Genomic DNA, 14,619 nt, shown 5'->3' with positions numbered 1-14,619 from the left:
TAAGCTGCAGCAAATCAAATTTTGTGCTGGTGTAGCACTTCATTTGTGTCTCTGAGATACCCAAAGTGATTTATTTTATTGACCAACTTAGTGGCTCGTTTTATCTGTTGCAACAGCCAGTTCCAATCTAGCAAGTGAAGCTGACACTGAGATGAGCTATATGAAGTTAGACACCTGTCATCCACTTATAACGAGCAGCATATTACACAAGGGTGCAACAGTGTGGGATAGCAGAGGCAAGCAGAGACATGTCCAAGCCTAAACCTTAATTTTCCCTGCAGATGCTTTAAATAAGTGTCACAGCTTGTAGACCCGCATGTGCTTGGCATTAGACATCTCAAGATACTTTAAAAATTACAAAGTTCTGGAAAAGCCTGGGTCATCAGAGTATTGCTTTGAAACTGGAAGAGTGTTAAATATGGTTTTAAAGGGGTATCGGTGGGAAATTATTTGTTCTGAGGGGGAAAAGTTTGAAAACAGAAGCATTGTAGACTTTTTAGACATTCTCTTGCAATATGAATTGTATTTCTGAAGGTCTACACCAAGAGGAATTTTTGGATAGGAGGAGTTGCTGTTTACCACTCCTGCTTTCCATTCAGTGCATCCACTATGGCTAGGTCCGGTGAGGCAGACTGTGATGCGACGTGCAATAGGCAGTACCGGGCCTGACACTGCCAGTTGTGCTGCCCGGTCCGTTCTCAGGCTGTATGTCGGACGGGGCAGATGCAGAACCTCTGGACCTTGGTTATTCAAACGCCAGAATGGCGGGCAGCGGTTATTTGGGCTATTTCCAGAGCCTCTGTCTCCGGCTGCGATAGCGACCGGGGCACGCCAGCCCGCCCATGGCCGCAGTGCCTCCACGCCCCGGCTCGGCTCCCGCCCGGCCCCGCTCTGGGCGCTCCCCCGCGGCCGGCGGTGTGGGACCGGGGGACGTCAGCCTGAGGGGGCCGGTCCTGGGCAGGGCAGGGCGCCCGCGTCCCGTCCCTCCCCGCCCCTCGCCGCGGCTCCCTCCCTCCGGCTGGGGGCGGCCGGGTCGGCCCTCGCCGGGATCCCATTCCTCCTCCCTCGGTGCATGGTCGCGGCGGGAGCGGAGGAGGGTGAGCCCGGCGGGGCGCGGGCCGGAGGCGGCGGCGAGAGCGGAGCCCCAGCGCGGAGGAGCCGCCTCTGCCCGAGAGCGGTGAGGCAGCGGCACCACTGAAGTTGTGCGGGATTGGGAGGACGGGAGGGAAGACCTGAACCGCTGGCTGCGCTTCCATTCATTGCACGAGCGGCGGCCGGGCGGCTGCTTCTCCTGGGCCAGGGCTGTAGCCTTAGGGACAGGCCGGGGAACAGCCGCGGCGGGACGGGGCACGGGGTACAGCGCGGAGGTGGCGGCACGGACGGGACTGTGGCGCCGGCGAGAGCCGCCCGGGGATCGCCGGGGCAGCGGCGGAGCGGGACGGCACCCGGGCGCCTTCCCCGCGGGGAGCGCGGCGGGGACCCAGGGCGCGACCCGGTGAGGCGCCCGCGGCCGCCAGGCTGCCTCCTTCCCTCGCTCCCTCCTTCCCCGCTCCCCTCCCGCCCGCGCGGCGGTCCTGCCGAGCCCCGCTCCCGGCGGGACGCGGCTCTCTCTGGCCAGCGGGAGGGGCTCCGCGGCGCCTGGCCGCGCTCCGCGCACACGTCCGGCACCGCGGGGCGGCCGCACTCCCTCCGCGCCCCGAGGAGCGGGGCGGGGCCGGGCCGGGCGGGCACCGCCCGTCGGGGGGCCCCGGTCGGCTCCGTGCGGGACGGGTAGCGGGAGGCGGGCCGCCTCTGGCTGCCCTGGCCCGGGCACCTGCAGCCTCTCCCCGCTGGCACGGGAGCTTCCTGACTTTCCGCGAGCTGCCTCTGGGAGCGGCGGTTCAAAGCTCACCTGGGTGCCTTCACATCGCTGACACGAGTTCTTGATACCCGTCGTGCTTCTCGGACCAGTTTTTGAGAAAGGGATGTGTGTGTCTGCGTGTATGTATGTGTGTATTTTAGTTTTTAGGGCCCTTCAGGGAAAGGCAGGAAGTCGGTGGCACAGGTTACTGGTGCACTTTTTTGGTAGTTTAGGTGTCACTCCAAAGTCACCCAGTGACACACTGGTGAGATTGGATCCCATAATTCAGAAGTTGTGGGTGCGCTGGAGCAACATCAAGTAAAGCAGCATGGGCTGGCAGTGTCGTGTCCAGACAAGTGCACACGCTGCCAGTACCTGGTGGCAGAGCAGCAGAGTTGCACCATCATAGTAAGTTTACACCAAGCCAGAACTAAGCAGGCGAGTCCCTGCGAATGTGTGTGTCCTAATGCGAGATGTATTAGTAGGAATAAATGAGCACAATTACAGAGCTCCAGCTGACCTCATCCAGAAGAAAATATTATACATGTTAATAACAAGGTTTGGCTTTCTGAGGGAAGCATTTTTAGGCACCATTACTGATCCCTTAATGAAGATGTCTCCTTGGTCCCAATCCTGCAGTGTATTCTGACTGCTCAAGCTCATATGTGCAAGGGGCCCTGTTGTTTTCAATGGTTTGCTTTGGTGACAGAAACCTTATGCCTCTTATGGTAATTCATAGAGACCTAAATTTATGCTGTGCACAAAGACTGGCTAACTGGGAAATATCTGTGACCTTACATTTTATTTTTTCTAAACATACTACAAAAATATAAACTAAATTAATCTCTGGGATCTTCTTGAGTATTCTATCCATGTTCATGCATTGTTAGGTCAGGGTATAGGCAGACTGTTAAGATGGTTGTTAATGAGATGGTTTTATCTCAGACACGGTTTCATGGGACCATTGCTCAGTTTTTCATTCCATATGCTAGTTGCAGCCACCTCAGCTTTAATCACAACACTGCTTTCTTCACAGGATTTCTCCTTCTGAGTCATGCAGTGGGTTTAATCAGTATGGAGGAAATTGCCCACTTTATCTTTTTTTTAGTTAATAGTCTGTTTTTATTAAGCATTCTGGGAAATGTTTGCATGATGATGTACCCACATGTCAGGCAAGTAGTAGTAGTGTGTCATTTGCTTTTACGATTGTAAATCCCTGGGAATGGATGCAGCATTGCTGTGTAAGGATGTTACAGTTATTTTTATTACTTATTTAATTAAAGCATCATTCCTCCACATCTTCTAAGACAGTCTTGATTGTGCTGGGCTGGTAAGTTAGGATCAGAAGTACAGCTGGCAAAGACTGAAAGGAAGCCAGTAATTGCCATGATCCTTTTTCGTGTTCTAGCTTGTAGCTGTGAAGATTGCTTGTGGTGTTCTATAAGACAGTAGGACAATGACTTATTAACTGCTGTTGCAGTGTTGTGTTGTTGCATCTGCAGAACCTGACTGCGCTGCAGGTGACTGTTTAGTTGGCAACTAGGCAAGAAACTTGGTGTTTTATTTTGCTTATGATGTAGACATTGCTGTTTCAATAATAATTACATGAAAATGCAATGGTTCATTATTTGAGTGTGTTGGAGAACAGAATTATTATTCATCAAAATTTGTCTTTCCAGAAGGTTCTACTCTGTTAGATGTTGAGTACTCATTGGAGGGCTCCCCAGTAAAAGAGAAGTGGTGGTTGCAATGCAGGGGACGTGTTGAACACAGGATGGCAGCTCCTAGCTAATGTAAGATTTCTGCAAATCTGAAGGAAAATAAATCAGGCAAAAAAACAGTTTCTAGGAATTTTACCCTCAGCATCTTAAACTAGCTTGTTACAAGATGAAAAGGAAAGAATCTCTCCACATAGAAAGAGCCCCTGGTGAAGCTGCTGTTTGCCTCAGAGCTATTTATTAAAGCTTACAGTGGGAGGGTGAGGATGGCTGCCCCGCTGCCCCTAACTGTCCTCACTTCCTACACGCAGGTGTGTGTTCGTGTGTTTGTGCCCAGGCACAAGCACACACAGCTCCTCTTGTTGGCTGACCGTTCACACCATCCAGCCTCTCCTCCAGGGAGGAGAGCAGTGCTCAGCTTCTCACTGCTGGTAGCAATAAGAGAAACAGTTTTATGTCCTCATTCCTTCCCTGTGAATAAGGGCTTTCTGTGTCTTCCTTTGTCCTGCTTTCCTCTGTGTTTTCAGTACCTCCCTTCCCTCTCAAGAGTTCCCATTCCTCTGCTTTCTGCCTACAAGATAAATAATTTTGGGGGAGTCAGCATTTTGAACTCATTTGGGAACAAGGAAAGAGGTGGCAAGTTGCTGTAAGATGTTACTGACTCTCAGAGCCCTTTTTTGATGCAAAGACAATTGCTGGTGTGATTGTAGTTGACAAGTCTGTTAAAATAATACCAAAGACTTTTCTCTTCTGCCTTTTCAGCTTTCCCTTCTATTTCTTTAGCTTTCTTGAAAATTGACAGGATTCTTCTGACCTGTGGTGCCTAAGATCTGCCCTGAGAAAGTAGAGCTAACAGGATGCATTTTTCCAAAATCACTGTCCTACATACATATGGATGAATTGGAATAAAGCTGAATGTAAGGTATTTGTAAAGCCCAGTTTAAAAAAATAGTATTGTTATCCCTTGCCTTTTAAAATTGCTCAGGAGATGTGGCCAGATACTGTGAAAGTTGTCTAAACAAGTACTGTTTTACTGTCTTGTAAGAAAAGTGATATTGTCATGTTGTACTGCTGACAGAAGGTGAGGCATTTTGGGAAAAAACCTGCACATCTGAGGTCTTAATTTCTTTTTAATTTGCCTTTGTTTCTCTTTACAACTCTAGCAGGTGAGACATTAACCATGAATAAGTATTTCAACATCAGTTAATCAGAGAGTAATCGATTTTCCTAGAAGTATTTCCCTAAAAGACATTTTTGTGGTAGGTAATTCCAAAGAAAAATAAATGCACAGTGGAAAATTAATTAAATTATAAATTTGCTGCAACAGCAGACAGCTGATTGCAAATGTACCCGATCTATGTGAATGGATCGGGAGCATATCTGAAATTCTGAACCGTGGCAATATATGTAGCAGTTGGACACTTACAATATGCATTCATGACCGAGTATGAATAAATCACAGCAAAAGATATTTAGGGACTGTTGTGCTGTTCACATATTCAGTAGGTTCCGGTTTCTGATTCACTAATGTGATTTAAAAAATCAAACAAAAAACAAAAAAAACATGGTCTTTTGCTAAAAATTAATTTCTCCAGTTCTCATTGTCTTCCGGTTCTCATAATCATACTGTCTTTTTCACTTTGGAGCTCTATAGTTAAGTTAGATGTGGATTCTTCAAAGGAGAATCCAGAATATTTGAGACATTGATGCATGAGAGGAATGCTGCTGCAATTTGTTCCCTAAAATACTTCTTATGTATTTTGTTTTAGATGATGTTGGTTGGGGTTTCTTTAAGGGTTTCTCTGAAGCCCATGGGGAAAACATATGAACTAAATGAGGAGCCATGAGAATGAAATACTATGAAAAGTGCAAAAAATGTCTTGAAGAAAGCATAATTTTGTGTTTCAGCCACTGAGAGTACTATAATGAACCCAGACACACAAGGCTTATTTTAGCTGATTTTTTCACCTTTAACAGTTTCTACTGCTGAGAAACAATCAATGAAGCAATATTGCTGAAGCAGCTGTTCAGTCTCCTTTGTCATTGGTGTCACTGCTGTGTTTTCAGTCTTCTTCATCTTAATACTTAATGTCATCTTAAAGATGGTAAAGGTATTTTTGGACTGATGCGTTCTGTGTGGTATCTTACATCTTACTGATGAATATGTTTTGTATTTTAATTATACAAACAGTAGTAGCTTTAGATTTGACTAAGTGATCTTCATGCTTGCTGATGCCTGACATTGCATACATATATGCCTTTATAGTACATAATTTCTGAAATTCTGCAATAAGTATCAATGCTGTCATTCTGTTCCAGATCAATAGCAGTAAGTTTTGTAGATAAAATAATATACTGTGCCTTAATAGTACAACTGATGCTTTACCTTAAAGTTTGACTGTAGCTTGCCAGCCTTTTCATCCCTCTTGATCCCAAGTAAGTTTTTCTGTGAGGGTGCTTTAGGAGAAAATCCTATGAGTTTACTGCTAATAGAAATGGTCAGTATCGTGATTGTAGCAATTATAACCAGGGCCTGGTCTGAATTGAATGTTGCATTACTTTATTAAAAGCCATACAGTTTTTAAATCTGTTTTGTTTGAGCAGTATGACTTCTCAGGGTGGTTGAGACTTTGGTTAGCCGTGACAGGACTTTCTTGGTTCAGCTGTCAATGATAATCCCTTAAACCTGTTTGGAAAGAATTACCTGTGATGTGGGAAGATAAATTCAGTCTCTGTATTTATTTGATCTTCTGCTGAGATTGCAGATAGGGTGCCAGTTGGTGCCATCTGTGTTTATAGATTTTGCAATAGTATTCACTAGGAGATTATCTCAAAGCCAAATCAGTTTACATAGGTCAGTGAATTGCAGCTTGCAAGGCTTTTGTCCAGCATCATTGTAAACAAGTTTTCCAGACTTTTCATTGAACTTTCATTTGTCTAAACCTGACCTCATCACTGAAGTGTGTGGTGGTGATAATACACTAGTATTACATGTAGGTAGATACATTTGTCTTTAATGGTTATGTGCTCTTGTTTTGTCACTTAGCATGTGTGTATTACTTCAATACATCATCTGCAAACAGTAAGTGTGTAGAGGGAAGGCTCTGCCAAAAATACTTTCATGTAAAGGGGTGAGGTTTTTTATTTAATGTTTAATAAGTCATATATATATGCAATGTTGTAAATATAGTTACTGTTTCTGCTGTTAAAGTACCTGCAGAAGAGAAGGTGCTGCAGATAACATTACATATTCTATCCCATATTAGGAGTTTACTGATGTTCTGATTTCAGCTGAGTTAGTTATTTTCCTTCATAATAGCTGATATAGTCCTATATTTTGGGTTTAGTATGAGACTGATGTTGATAGCACAGTGATGTTTTTGTTGTTGCTGAGCTGTAGTTGCACCAAGTCAAGGACTTTCAGCTTCTCATACTCTCATAGCAAATAGACTGGGGTGAACAAGAAGTTGGAAGGAGACACAGCCATGATAGCTGACCACAACTGGGTCCAGGGATGTTTCACACCAAGTCCTATGGTGTGAAACCAGCATTATGCTCAGTAATAAAGCTGGGGGAAGAAGAAGAAGAAGAAGGGGATTGCAGTGATGACGTTTGTCTTCCCAAGTCACTTTTACCTGTGATGGAGCTCCACTGGTGATTGATGGGCACTGGCCTGCCCATGTGAAGCATTAGTTCAATTCCCTGTTTGCTTTGCTTAAGTGCATGGCTTTTGCTTTACCTATTAAAGTGTCATGAGTTTTCTAATTTTCCCTTTTCTGATTCTCTTCTCTATTCCCATGAGGGAGAGTGAGTGACAGTCATGTCAACTAAAGTGATATTTGTACAGAGTACCTCAACAGAGTTCTTTTGTGCAAAGAATGGCAGCATCTTTCTGCACAACTGTTAATACTGATGAATAGTACATACTGAAATATGCTAGAAATATAAATATGCTTGAAATAAATAAAAAAAAATGGAGAATATCTTGTGCAAATATTCCAGTTCTTGCAGCCTTCTATTAATTTTTTTTCAGAAAATAAGGCAGTAGGTATTCATAGTCATCATGAAAATTTTGGCAATTGTAACTCTATTTCAGAATAGCCACCTGATAAAACCTGAATGCCATTCTGCACAGGCAGGTCTGAGTAATTTAAAGTTTACAAGAAAAATTTAAATGTAAGTTCTAGTTTTAATACTGTAATGTATTCTTTTATTTTGCATAATTTTGAAATAGTCACATGTATTTTAATTTTATATCCAGTCATATTTGTGGATATGATTCTGTGCTCTTAGAAAATAATTTTAAGTTAACATAAGTGGTGGGATGAATATGGCATAATAGTAAAAGTTTCATGAGTTCTTACATCTCCTCACTCTCTCTGTCTCTGTGCATTGATTTTTCTCCAACTAGTTTTTATCTGGTGTGGTTTCCCTTTGAGGAGTTAACAATGGTCTCATTTTTCTCTGTTTTGGGTCATTTAAAGGTACTAATAGACATAGTACATGACAGCTGGCATATAAGATATTCCACAGACTGCCCAGCTGGTTGCACTGCTGAGATGGTAGATCATTTAGCAGAGGTATCCAGTTTGCAGGAATGTGGATGAGGTTTGTGTTGCATATACATGTTTATTCAATCATTGGTCATGATCATGACTGCATAAAATCAGTGCAATTACTTTCAACCAATCTTTACATCTAAGTGGCCCAGACCGCATTCCATGACAGCCCTGGCAGCTTGAATTAGACCTTGTCTTTTATCGCAGCTGAATTTGGAGTATGGAAATATCCAGCCTTTCTTGAGCTTGGTTACTGCAAAAGTGGTACATGTTAACATGAAAGAGTGAAGGTCCTGTCTAAAACAGAGCTTTAGGAATAGTCCAGTTTTTTGGTGTTTGACTAGCCTGTATCAGCAGTTTACCTTGTTTTTCTGTTGCTCACTGCATGCATTGCCCAGTAGGTAAACAATCCTTAAGAGTGCGCTGTGGCTGTCTCACATACTCATGTGTGTACTCTGCATAGTATGCCTCTGCTTCTCAAGTAGATTTAAAGAATCTCCAGGCAAGGTCAGAGAATAGAAGTCCATGTTTTCAGCAAAATTTCTCCAACTCCTGGCTGGTGGTCCCTCATTCTTTCCACAGGCTCCTTGGAGTTGGACAAGGAACGGGTCTCAACAAATAATTTATTTGTGAGCAGGTTGTAACTTCTTATTTTCCAGAGCAGTCAACCCTGTAGCTCCATTTAACCTTCCACTCCTCCTGCTTTTTTATTTTGCTGTTGTTAAATCATTGAGAGGAAGAGATTCCACCTGACATCCCAAGAAGATCATACAAAGATAGGACTAGAAGAGGCCTTATGGCATCATCTATCCCATTCTTCTGCCTCAGATTAGGATCATCCATATCTGTCATCTGTGACTTGTTCTAAGGAACTGAGTGGTCTCCCTTACATCGTCATGACATGTGAAAATTTTCTTTGTGTGTTAACCAATTAATTCCTTTCTTGTAGTAATTTGATACTACAGTTGCTCATTCTACATCTGTCTAGGACAAAGCAAGTAATTCTTTTTCGTCTGTTGTGTTTTTTTAGCTATAATAGCCTGCTTTTTTTCACTTCACAGGCACTGAGTTTTGTACATCAGTTATTTTTGTTGCTTTTCTTTGGGTTACCTTTCATTACTTCACATCTATTTTGTTTGTCCAGTTAAGAATATATTTGTCTTGATGCTCTAATGACATAGAATGAAACAGAATGGGATCCTCTTCATGCTTACTGACGTGATGAGGATCTTATTTTCAGCTCTATGACTCTCTTCAGCAGTTAAATTGGTGAGGAGAAGAGACAACTGGGATGTGATGGTACTTTTATAAAAACATGAATGGCGTTGTGAGGGGCTTAGGGATAAGTTGTTCATTTTCTCTCCCAGTACAAGAGCTAATGAGCATGAAAATGAAACTAGCAGGTGTTGGATTTGGAATAGCAAAAAGAGGAATTTTGTCATGCACATATATTAAGTTGTGTAACTCCACAGGATGTTGTGGATACTGAAAATTTATACCAATTGAAGTGAAACTGGACAAAATTAATGGGAAAAAGAGTCTGTGAGGAATTATTAAATACATAAGCATGACCTCTAGCTTTGGAAGTCCCTGAGCTGCAAATTATTGGAGACAAGCGTATTTGGGGAAAGTATGACTAAACGATTACGCTATTCTCATGCTCTTCCCCAGACATCTGCTTTTGGCTGCTCTTGGAGACAGAGGTACTGGGTAGACAATTTGACCTGGCATAATTTTAGATTTGTCCTTTTAAATTGTAAAAACTCAAGACACATTTTTCTGAGTTAACAGCTCAGGGTAGCATCTGCAACCCTTGTACTTTTTAGACCAAAAGCCTCCAATCCATTTTCCATGTAATTTAAGACAGAAGAACTTTCTTAATAAAACACAAAGATTACCATGAACATTTGTCTCCTGCCAGTTGGCGTCAATTGCAAATTATGTTTCATTTCAGTCATGCTAAACTGCCAGATGAGATAATACATATTGTCTCATTTAGGCAATCTAGGCAGCTATGTCTGTAATCTTAACTTGGCTTTTCTGAATTATTTTCTCCTACGTGTGTGTGAAATTGTATTTAATATGAAAGTTTTTTGGTTTTTTGCCCATCTCCCCTTCTACTGTAGATGCATTTTAACTGCTTACATGAACATATGTTACGTGAGATTCCCTACAGAGTTATAGGGAAGACTGAAAGCCTTTATGTCTCTGATGGGGACAGAGAGGTATAGAGGGAGGAGGATGCTTTGTTGCTCTTTACCCTACAGACACTGATTCACTGGCTTGATTTAGATTGTTAATTCAATGATGCATCTTTAAGGCACTTGTAAGTGAATAAAACCCCATAATCACACGATGCAAATGTCTCATGTAAATGTAACTTTTCATCCCCAGTTTTAATGTTAACCTTATACTAGTAGATTTTCTGCTCTGTCAGATGTTGCTCATCTCTCTGTGATTCTGACGATACCTAAACAGATATTATTTGTACTTTTACAGCTGATGTGAAGTCGGCTTGAATGCAGCATCCTGCACTCAGGCAAACTTGACAGAAATGTGCTTGTGCCTGTGCCTGCTTGGGCATAAATTTGTATTGCATAGTGGTCATACAAAATGGTAATGTACCAAATGGTAATCTGGCATTAATGAAGACACAGCCATATGTTGCACGTCTACTTTTCTGTCATGTATTAATATGTTTAACATGTTTTGGCTGGGTTTTCTAAAATGAGTGTGGGGGTTAAGTTAATAGTGTTTTCCCTCCAGATGCTATCTATAGGCTGCTTCATGTTTTACCCCATAAATGTTTCCTCTGTTCTTGTAATATCAAGTAAACAATTTTATGTTCTCCTCCTCTCAGTGGTTTGGGGCATGAGAAAAAGCAATTTTGCCAGGATGTGGAAAGCCTGTGCAGTGATCCTAGTGGCAGTGAAGGTGGTTTATGCCAGGTGTTAGGCTGTTCTGTGTTACTAGTGGTTGATTTTCCAGATTTGTCCTGTGCTACTGCAGTGGACTCTAAGTTGAAGGGGAAGGGATCATGTATGTATCAGGAAATTCCTCTCTGAGCCTCTCTAGTCTGTAACTATATCTGCTGTTTGGGTGAATAGATCATACTTTTACTCCATACACTTTGCTTCACATACCAGAGTGGGCTTTATTTGAAGTGTGTGGCTTTGGAGGTGGGAAGGGAAAGGCAACATTTTGGTTTGTGTAGGTGAGACTGTTGAAGTTTGTTGTAAATAATTGTGAGTGCTCTTCTGTTGTTGTTGGGATATTTGTGTATAGTAACTACTTTGATCTCTACACAGCAAGTGAACATTAATTAATGCTAATACAGTAAAATTGTTTTCTGAGTGCTTTAAGAATAGACTGTAGGAAACCCTAAAAGAATTCTTTTGTTCAAATATCATCATTTGATACTTGCAAATATTTGAACTGATGATGTATTTGCATATAGCAAATAGAATCCTCTTCTCTGAAGGATTATTAAAGCTATGCCAAATTCAGTTAGTCACAGTCACCAGCATCACAGCTGGGTATTTTGGAACTGATAAAAGAAACTATTCTTTTTAGGCAGTAAAGTTTTCCAGTTCTTCTCTCGGACTAAAACACCTCTCTTGTATGGACAGAGAAAGATTCACCTGTCTTTAACTGATTATACTTACAAGTGTGCCAGGTAACATGAAGCTACTGTTTAGATATCTAACTGTCTTTTAGCTGAAGAATAGTGCAAGGTTCTTTGCCAGACATTTGGGGAATGTGTTGGAGAGGTTCACACTGTAAATGTGATCTGTGAAAACAGTAAACAAAAAAAATATGTGTAATGGTTTTTCTCCATTTAGCCTTTTGCTATTGAGTTATGCTGAAAAAAAAAAGAAAAAAAAGAGCCTTTGTATCTAGGTAGCTATCATGACTGATTGTTCATTGACCTCATATATTGACTGAGTAATTTTTTTTCTTCCAGTGAGGATGAAAAGCTCATATTTGAGTCAAACAAACCAAATAATATGGAAAACAAATCTCTCCATTTCCAATGCACCTTCCTTTACTGGAAGGACTGAACAAAAACTGATCAGTGCTGTCATTGCTCTTTTGTGTTCTTTTCTATCTGATAATGTGAAATGCTATTTAGAAGCACTGGTTAATTAAAATCTAGTAGTAGTAGTACATCAGACTTGTGTCTGTCTGGCCTGAGGCAGACACGAGTTTATCAGCTAACGAGAGCAGTTTATATGTAGCCATCTTTACAAAAGTGAAATACACTCCACATCCACTCCAAAACCTTCAGCTGTTACAACTCATAGGAGGAAGTTGGTCTGATAGCTGAGGAATGAGCACTTACAGTCCCAGCGTATGATGAAGTGGTTTGCAGTCTGGGGAGAAACACAATTATCTGCTACTTAATTTTTGCGGGCTGACTTAGACCATTATGTATCCTTCCTCTGTCAAATTCTCAGAAATACAAAGTTTCTTTTTTAGAAAGCAGAGGCTTGTGTTTAAGTTTGTTTCCTGTGGTTTTCTGCATAGCCTCAGAAGTTCGGACCATCACAATGTATCTTCTTATTTAAAAAGGAAGCAGGTTTGGTCAAATATTTGTTTTTCCTAAAGGAACTGTAATTGGTGAGAATAACAAAAAATGCTTTACATTGAATAGGAACAAATAAGCATTTAATAGGGCTTAGTATACAGAGATGTCTTGATGAGTCCTGTGCATGGGGCACTGTAGTCATAAAGAGAGGAGAAGGCAGAAGGCCCAAGTGACAGTGCAAGGGGCCCCTCTTTGTGAGCTTCCTTGCTCATGACAGGGAGCATTCTGTCTTTGGGTAGCCACAGGCACCTTGATTTTGCTTGAGAGAAGCAAAGAGTGTATCTCTTTATTTGCATTTATCTCATTACCTGATAATAGAAATAGTCTTTGTGCTGGTCTTGCAGCGAAGCTGCTGTCCTGCTTAAGGAACAAAACATAGGTTCACCAACCTCTTCTGTCTGCTGCTTACAAATAGCAACTTGATAAAGTCTCTTTGCTGTATGCCACTGTTCTTGTTTTTGCATAAGACTAAATTAATTATTTGATCCTGGATGAGTTACATGTCCTCATAGCTCCAAATTTAACTAGTTCAAATTGTGTTTTTCTGTTGTTTTAACATGTGCATGCCATTAATGGTTTAATAATGTCTTTTCTATGAACCAAGAGAGGAATGAACATTGCTGCTCAGCATTGTCCTTAGTGACTAGAGGCTGATTTTAAGCTTTGAATCTTAATATCTCCATGCATAATTTATTTTAGTTGTTTTAATTTGTGTGTGTGTGTTTTCATTTGACTGACATAAAGATTTAAAGCAGAAAACAATATATGGCTATAGTTAGCATGAAACTGTCTAGGCTGCAGAAGCTTGATTATTTTTTCTGTTTTTTTTCCCCTCCTTTTTTCTTTGAAGTTCACATGCCTTCACAGTGGAATAAATGATTCAGTAGTTGGTTCATCCCCCTGGATTATGGATCTGTTGAGAGCCAAGTTTTTGAATGGCTCCTATGTGACCTATCTTATTTTGAAGATAGGATACATTTGTTTTTTGGAAAGGGCTGACATACCTAACCTGTCAGCCAGTTGGAGGAGAAGCAGCTGTTGTACGAAAAATTTCACATTTCTTCTTCTGTAATTTAACATTATCAGGAAGTAATTGGTTTTCCTTTTCCTTTGCATGTAGGTTTCCTTTGCATTGTAGGCTGGCACAGTATCATCCATATTCACTTTGTGGTTGCTGACTGTGGCTCAGAGACATTTATAGCTCTGAGGGCTTTTGCATCTTGAACTTTTGAAAAGTAAATGAAGCAGTCAGCAGAAGACTTTGTTTTTCCTGTTTGCATTGGATTATTGGGGAGTTCAAGCCTGTGAAGAGGCTTGTAGCTATTCCTGCATCCTCAAATGCCACTGGCATTGAGTCTGGCAATGATGGTAGTTCTTGGTGCTGGTAACCATTTGGTTAATGTCTCTTTCTCCTTTTCCAGCCATATGTAAGTGATCTGAGCATTGCCCTGGGTGGGTGAGTTGCTTCATCACTAATATGTGTGACTTTCTGGAGGGAGTGTGTGGTCCAAGAGACCTCACAGATTCCCTGAACACAGCCCACACTGTACTTATGTCTGTTATTTATTATATGCTTTCAGAAATAGAAGATAAACTAAGTTTCCCTAATGACTATGTTTTTTCATAGGCTTAAATGAGCTTCTGCCTGTAGAGGGGAAATATTTTGGCTCCCTTTCACTTATTTTTCTGTGTACTAATGTTTTTGTGCAGCTCAGCTGGAAGATTCACCACCTACACATTGGTTTATCCCAGCACAAGATAGATAGCTGTTTAAATATGTGAATAGTTAAATTTTTAAATATGTGTACTGTCTGGAAAATGTTATAAAAGCAAATGGCTGTGTGTTGCAGTTTTTATGATATTTAATATTTATGATAATGTGATTGTTTGTTACATTGGTAACTTTTGTGATGT

General features: G+C 41.6%; 1 protein-coding gene across 1 annotated transcript in view; it reads left to right on the top strand.

Annotated features, from left to right (window-relative positions):
* The first annotated feature begins 1,016 nt into the window (after positions 1 to 1,016).
* Positions 1,017 to 14,619, top strand: part of LHFPL2 (LHFPL tetraspan subfamily member 2) — a 114,651-nt gene continuing 101,048 nt past the window's right edge. The window contains exon 1 of the mRNA XM_054285141.1: positions 1,017 to 1,177. The gene's annotated coding sequence lies outside the window, so the exon portion shown is untranslated. The remainder of the gene's footprint in view (positions 1,178 to 14,619) is intronic.

This window comes from Melozone crissalis, unplaced genomic scaffold (assembly GCF_028551555.1).
Source record: "Melozone crissalis strain CALT ecotype California unplaced genomic scaffold, PUWL_Pcris_2 ptg000005l_1, whole genome shotgun sequence".
Classification (NCBI taxonomy): domain Eukaryota; kingdom Metazoa; phylum Chordata; class Aves; order Passeriformes; family Passerellidae; genus Melozone; species Melozone crissalis.
The sequence above is the reverse complement of the archived record's forward strand: the minus strand, read 5'-3'. Positions and strand labels throughout refer to the sequence as shown.